The sequence below is a fragment of the Ananas comosus genome, linkage group 24 (genome assembly GCF_001540865.1).
Source record: "Ananas comosus cultivar F153 linkage group 24, ASM154086v1, whole genome shotgun sequence".
Lineage (NCBI taxonomy): Eukaryota > Viridiplantae > Streptophyta > Magnoliopsida > Poales > Bromeliaceae > Ananas > Ananas comosus.
The window spans coordinates 2322264-2330508 of NC_033644.1; the positions used below are offsets into that span (position 1 = coordinate 2322264).

The following is an 8245-nucleotide window of genomic DNA, read 5'->3' on the forward strand; positions in this document are numbered from 1 at the left end:
CCGCAACCGTGACAGCCATGTGAAGACCTATGTGGGCTGCGAGAAATGTTCGTTTCTGATCTACACCAGCTAAGAAAAAATACCAACCATCATTCGATGTGTTGATAAATAGTCGGCAATCGCCTGATGAAGAATCCTGTCTTCCACAACAGATAATCCACACCCCCCCCCCCCCCGCCCTTGTTCGCGGTAAGCATTTGACATTACAGTTCATCACTTTCATTCGGAGACTTGGATTGAGCAAGCGCCCGAGTATTAACTTGAGTATGTGCAACGCATAATGCAACAAACTACCCAGACGTTCTTCACCCAAGCTAGTAACATGAAAATTTTCAAGCATGCAAGGAGATATTATTTGGGAAATTACAAATTAAGGGGGGGAATGTTAAAATCTAATTTGCCTTAAGTCTTATAAAGTACTTTTTGGAAGTGCTAAGAGTCATTTTGGAATTTCTAAAGGTCATTTGATCTTGGAATTCTAAGAGTCAAGAAGTATAAGAGTTGATGCTGGAGAAATTAATAGAGGAAACTCAACATACAGAAACAAAAGAGAATCAACACATTTACTTAACAACATTTATCCAAATAATGCTATTAATCTTATTTAAGCAACGAGTTTTAGAAAAGTGTTGTTAAATGCTTCGTATTTTCAGCCAACACTTCAAAACTACGTGCTTGCTGAAGAACGTTTGAGTAGCATTTATATTTTATCCCAAACACCTTTTGCTTCATGTTTGAAGTTAAAATATTCTAAGCGATTGTTCATTATTTGTTGAAAATTTATTCCCTCCAGTGCTTTTAGTTTTCCCTCCAAATGTTGGTATAGCTTCATAAAAATATATTTTTTTACCCTTATATTGCCTCGTTTATATATATGATGGTAAGGTAGGTTTTCAGTTTTTTATCAAGTAGAAGGGAAAGATAGGTAACAATACTATTCAATACATAAGGGGGGACATGCACAATCCTTTGCCAAATTCCTGCCTTGCCAACCGATGCGCCGATGTCCTTGATTCTCACGAACTAACATTATACCCAATTAGGTTGGAGATCTACTTCCTTTTTCTCTCATTTTTAGTTTGATATAACTTATATTTTTAAGTACACAGACGTGTCTATTTTTGACATTCATTTGTTGATTTAAATTTTATTTTTTTTTTCTAAGAAATTATTTTAATTTTGACATGCTCATTGGAAAGGATAAAGGGTTAGCCCACTTACTCAGATATTCTTATTTGAATTTTGAGGATGTCAGCACTCATTGGCTGGGATAATAATGATTAGCGGTTGCCAATTGCACTTATATATAGAATTTGCGTTGATTATCCTTTTCTTTCTTTTTTCCTTTTTTTTGGTTTTTTTATGGCTATTATCATACTGTTTATTGAACAAATTTATTATTCTTTTTTTTTATGATTTATGCTATTGACGATCCTTTCTTGACTTCGCTCAACAAGTGTTCGACAAAATGTCACAGTAAGGTAAAATTTGAAACTTTGAATTTTTGAATGTCACAGTAAAAGTAGTTCATTTTTTATCATTCATCCTTTTTTTCATTCAAATTATTATAAATATATCATATAACATATTTAATATAATTTTACTTTATTCTTCTTATAGGTTGAGACTAATACGAGGCGCAAACATACTTCCACAGGATGCATCTTCAGGAGATTGGAATGGAGAAGTGAAAACATCTTTTTTCTAATTTTCTCAGTATCATTTAATAATCATCATATTTAGGCACTCATGTATTATGGATATTGAACTGTAGTTTGATATAATATTTTAGATATTGAATGAATTAAAGAGTGTGATTTTCTGTATTAATGTATGAGATGTTTAATAGATTTGTCTGTTAATAAAATTTGAGATTGTGGTTTGTTGTGTATTATGAATATTGGTTGTGAATGTGATATCATAGCAATGGGTTTCTATATATCAATAAATAATAATATTTAATTACCAATTAATATTTCAAACTAATTAAAAGCTTAATTAACAATATAATAATCTTTTCAATCCTAGATTAACAAAAATAATTAGCGGCATCTAATGAATGATGAAAATGGTTAATTAGGCATATCATATTATATATCTTTTAGTGGCATATGTGGAATGCCTCTAATGACTTCATATTAGGGGCACTCAACCTAAATGTTGCTAAAAGAATCACCAATGGGAGCATAGGCAACACAATATATCAAATATTACTAATAGCTTTAGCAACATTTCTAGCCCTTATAGCAACATTTATAAATGCCTCTGAATTACAGTTTTCTTGTGGTGCAAGAGTCATGTAAAAGTCTATAAATAGGATGTCATGCAATGCCATGTAACTAAGCCCCCAAGAGTTCTCTTGTACTTAGCCAAATTAATAAAAAGATCTTCCAATTCCTTTAAAAATAGTTGTTAAATCCTCCCTGCACCCAACATTTTCTTGTTAGTTTCTAGTAGATTTCTTTATTATTTTTGATAGATTTTCTTGTTGCTTTCCTCGTAACTAAGTGCGTGGTAAAATAGGTTTAGGGTTAGAGTTTATCTATGTAACAACTTTTGAACCCCTACTTTATCTTAAATTAATACAAGTCACTTGGCTCACATCAGCCGAGATCGTGAACAGTTTACGAAAGAATCCGACTGAGCCGATCTCTCAGCTGAATCGCTCAACTCGTCAGTGGCACACTCGAGGGTTATCTCAGAAGCTGACTCGCTTTCGGAGGGAGAAGTCGACACGGTCAACGGTTGATCACTACAACAAAAACGGTCTATAGCGACACTTTTAAATGTAGGTACAGGTCAAAAAAGTGCTGCTAGCTAAAATTACCGACACTTTTAAAAAGTGTTGCTATATGTGGGGTCGCTAGGTATATAGTGACAGTTAAAGAGTGTCGCTATAACCTAAAAGAATGCTGCTAATTTACCAACACTTATTTAAGTATTTAGCAACCGCCGAAACTCTATCTCGTTGGCTGCGGTGACGGAGGAGAACGACAGGAAAGGCTCTTCGTCTAGAATTTCAGTGGATTGAGTGAAGAGAGAAGAAAAGATGGTAATTGATTTTTCTTATTTTTTTCTTTTCTGTTTGTAATCGGGCCAAATGGACTGGGTGTGGTGGGTTGAGTAGAGTAATCTTTTATTTTTGGTTGGATTAGGCTTTATATTTAGGCATTAGTAGATGGTTTTTTTAAGTTTTGGCATAAATGGGACACTTACTCAAAAGTGTCCCAAACATGTGTCCCTATAACCTAATTCTGTTGTAGTGGATCCCGTCCGCCCTGCTCCGCATCCGATTCCTAGCATCAGCATTACAAAAAACATCCGACAAAAGTACGTACCACCGATGCCCTACTTGCTAAAAAAAAAACTATGCCATTAATCATACAAAGAACTTGTATTAATTAATACCATAGAGGATAAGGTTCATTGGATTTTTATTTATTTATTTATTTATTGATTTTTTTGGGGAGAAACATACATGCCTGGCATGTTTCGCATGAAAACAAGGTTTGGCCAATTATTTGGAGCCCACTGCTTAACTATATTTAGATGTTATGTTGCTTTCCTATTATTAAGCACAATCAATTGGCTTTTACTTATACAATGTATGGCACCCGCAGGTCATCTGAATAATAAGGATATTATGGTGACACTCATGCATGTCTTAACTAGCATATACATAATATCTTTAAGTACTTTTTCTCTTTTGAATTAAGAAATATATTGTTGGTGTAAGAAAAATAGTGCCAGCTGGTAGATGGCTTAGTACATGTGTTTGACCGACGTGGATGAATTTAAGAATGACATGCGGTATACCAAGAGTCGCTAAAAGCTCTGGGCGGCAATGGAAGGAAACGTAGGTGAAGAACGTGACCCTAGTGTAAGTAGCAAAGAGCTTGATGGTTGGTATCCAAGATCCTAAGTTCGAAGCATGGTTGTTTCACATTTCTAGCTAAGTTTATTTCTAAAAAAAATGAAATGAAGCAGGTAACATGCTACCTTTCTCTCAAAAAAAAAGAAAAAAGTAATTTCGGCAACCAATAAAGATGCGACTGTAGTGTTCCCCACGACTGAATCACGCAGGAACCGCAGGGTGACAACAGTACTATAAATAGTTCCAAGACGCCTATAATAAGAGTCTTTCAGCCCTACTAACAAGAAGACCATTTCTAACACCAGCATTTTCCTGTTTTCTAGAAGCAGAATACTTTGTAGTCTTTTCTTACCGTTTAAGAGCCTTTCCAGGAGTTGTTATTAGCTAGAGGTAGCATAATTTGCAACTTTCTAGTTTTACACATAATCGATTTGGCTCTTTCAGTCAAGTCTATTTCTGAACCTCAGTTTGGCTTATCGTATTGAGAAAGAATCTGATTGATATATACACTACAACAGAATTAGGTTATAGGGACACATGTTTGGGACATTTTTGAGTAAGAGTAAGTGTCCCATTTATGCTAAAACTTAAAAAAACATCTACTTATGCCTAAATATAAAGCCCAATCCAACCAAAAATAAAAGATTACTCTACTCAACCCGCCACACCCAGTCCATTTGACCCGATTACAAACAGAAAAGAAAAAAAAAACGAAAAATCAATTACCATCTTTTCTTCTCTCTTCACTCAATCCACTGAAATTCTAGACGAAGAGCCTTTTCTGTCGTCCTCCTCCCCCACCGCAACCAACGAGATAGAGTTTCGGCGGTTGCTAAATGCTTAAATAAGTGTTGGTAAATTAGCAACACTCTTTTAGGTTATAGCGACACTCTTTAACTGTCACTATATACCTAGCGACCCCACATATAGCAACACTTTTTAAAAGTGTCGGTAATTTTAGCTATCAGCACTTTTTTGACATGTACCTACATTTAAAAGTGTCGCTATACACCATTTTTGTTGTAGTGATATTTCACCTTGTCAACATCTCCGCAAGTTCGGTTCGCAATCCAATATATATATGAGTAGTTTTAAGAATCTGCTTTTTATTTACCAAGAATAAATGCACTCTGATTGTTCATTCTCATCACATTTCATGAATTACTTTCTCCAAGCACTAAGTATAGATGATTGTTTGCTTCCATATAATGTTGCAATAATCATGAGATTAATTCCAAACATCATCTTCTGTTCCTTTAGCCAGCTTCATACTTATCAATTGCAGAAAGCCTACCTGGGTTCAGCTTCATCATAATTCAAATTATACATATGTGAGAGAGCCTGTTGGGTGCTTTCATGTCAAGAGATATCTAAGGCCTACAGATATTTCAAATATTATCTTCCTTTGCCACTTGGAGGGTCCAAAAGCAGCTGAATAGGACAGAACAAGCAGTAGGTGCAGATATTTCTGCCTTATGGGGGGATCTAAAATTTTTTTACAGTATAAATATAATAATATACTAATTATATTTTTATGTACTATAATAATTTATAATAATTACCGACCGTCCCTAGAGCAAGTGGCAAAGAACTTGGTGGTTGGTATCCGAGACCCAAGTTCAAATCCTAGTTGATTCACATTTTCCAGCTAAGTTTATTTCTAAATGAAATAAACGAAGCAGTTAGTGTGCTACCTATCTCTCAAAAAAAAAATTGCAATAATTATTATTAAAAGAATAAAAATAATAAATTTACAACTATTGAAAAGGAAATAATAAAGATCAATGCACATACCTAACAATTTGCAAATAAAAAGAGATTTTATGACCACCTAAGTGAGATTAGATTTGGCCTACTTTTCAGTCTTAATAATATATTAATTAGATTAAATATGGTTGAAGAGATGATAAAAAGAAAAATAATGTGGGGTCATAAGAAGCTAAGATTTGTTTTTTTTTAAAAAAAAAAAAACTCGGTGCTACTTTCAAATACTATATAAGGAAGAAGATGAGTCTAGTAGTGGACCTGCATGCTATATTATTTTTCATATTTGTATATGTTTCAATTGTTCTCGTGGGCCTACTACACGTGAACTGACGTAAATGGAAGGGCGTTTCGACGCTCTTCCAGGGAGCACCATCCTATTAGAATTAATATTTGTTAACCCCACTTTGGGGCCATATCAAAATGCCAAAAGAAGGCCTATGGGACTTCTCAGTGGAGTCAATGACAATGCAGTGGATCCACGGTTGGATGTGGCCTACGTGATATATTCAAGGCGATCCATAAAGATACGGTCAATCTATTTAAGTCGATCTATAAAGATATTTTAGATCTTACGGTTAGAATGTATCTGGACACGTCCTTGATGGACGGACGTGAAGGGAATTAGACTCGAAACGTCCCGTCTTCTTGTAGATCACGAACGAGGACGAACCACGAGTAAGGATTGCCGTTTACAAATCGGATACAGAAATCGAAATCATGGCAGAAGGTACGATCTAGTTTTTTATAAAGTTTTTAACATGTGGTATCAGAGCGAAACCTTTTGCCGGATTTTCGTTTCTTTTCGGATTTCGTTTGATTTTCGTTTGCTATAAATAAATAAATAAATTCGTCGATAGTTTGCGTTAATGGTAACGTCGGCCGATCTCAATCAAGATCGGCGTTCGGAAGAACAGCGTCACCGGCCCGGCCATATTGAGCGGTCAAGAAGCAAAAAAAAAAAAAAAAAAAAAAAAAAAAAAAAAAAAAAAAAAAAAAAAAGGCTGATGTTATGGGCTGCCAAGTGTAGCCCCTGTGGGGCCCACCGCAAGCATGCAGGCCCTTCGGCCTTGTGGGGGCATCGACAAACACTCAACATTATTTATTTATTTATTTTTAATGAAAATAATGAAATATACACTACAACAAAAACGGTTTATAGCGACACTTTTAAATATAGGCACATGTCAAAAAAGTACTGCTAGCTAAAATTACCAACACTTTTAAAAAGTGTTGCTATATGTGGGGTCGCTAGGTATATAGTGACAGTTAAAGAGTGTCGCTATAACCTAAAAGAGTGCTGCTAATTTACCAACACTTATTTAAGCATTTAGCAACCGCCGAAACTCTATCTCGTTGGCTGCAGTGGCGGAGGAGGACGACAGGAAAGGCTCTTCGTCTAGAATTTCAGTAGATTGAGTAAAGAGAGAAGAAAAGATGGTAATTGATTTTTCTTTTTTTTTTCTTTTCTATTTGTAATCGGGTCAAATGGACTGGGTGTGGTGGATTTAGCAGAGTAATCTTTTATTTTTAGTTGGATTGGGCTTTATATTTCGCCATAAGTGGATATTTTTTTAAGTTTTAGCATAAATTGGACACTTACTCAAAAGTGTCCCAAACATGTGTCCCTATAACCTAATTCTGTTGTAGTGATAGTTTTACTTAATAAATTTCTTTACAATGTGACTTATTTTAGAGGAAGTCTATATATTAAAGTTATGTATAACTTTTGGTATTTGTTATATATAATTTCTGTTTTACTCGTTTGTTTATTCATGATTTAAAGTAGTATGTTTAGTTTAATATTTTACTTTTGCATTATTACTCTAAACATATATAAGGTGATCATGAAAATTTGAGTAGAGAATATAGACTTCATACAGTTTATAATTTTTGAGTCACATAAAGTTGTAAAGAAAATTATTTTGGACTTTTATCTTTCCGCTGCGTTATGGAATAATGTGAAATTTTCGGTCATTCAATATCATATAAAGGTTAATGTGAGATTAATTATGTCTAGAAGTAGCCACAGCATCCTAGTCATGATATTTGTTCACTTATGGTATTTTTATAAGATGATATTGATTTAAAGTTAACCCGAAAATTCATATGGATTCTTAATTTATTTTTGTATTTTTCATTATGCTCAGGAGTAGCCACAGTATCCTATAGATAATGAAAAATATATAAGGTATTACTGATATTGAATCAAAGTTATTTATATTTTTCATTATGCTCAGGAGTAGCCACAGCATCCTATAGATAATGAAAAATATATAAGGTATAACTGATATTGAATTAAAGTTATTTGTATTTTTCATTATGCTCAGGAATAGCCACAGCATCCTATAAATAATGAAAAATACAAATAACTTTAATTCAATATCAGTTATACCTTATATATTTTTCATTATCTATAGGATGCTGTGGCTACTCCTGAGCATAATGAAAAATATAACTGATATTGAATTAAAGTTATTTGTATTTTTCATTATGCTCAGGAATAGCCACAGCATCCTATAAATAATGAAAAATATATAAGCTATAAGTGATATTGAATTAAAGTTTGACTATTTATTGCAGTCAAATAAATTAATTTTCTAAATG

The 8245-nt window shown here is 33.8% G+C and overlaps 1 long non-coding RNA gene across 1 annotated transcript; it reads left to right on the forward strand.

Moving 5' to 3' along the window:
• On the forward strand, positions 1320-1830 carry LOC109728854. Its single transcript, XR_002221142.1, has 2 exons — positions 1320-1481; positions 1621-1830. It is a non-coding gene; the product is annotated as an uncharacterized LOC109728854 (long non-coding RNA).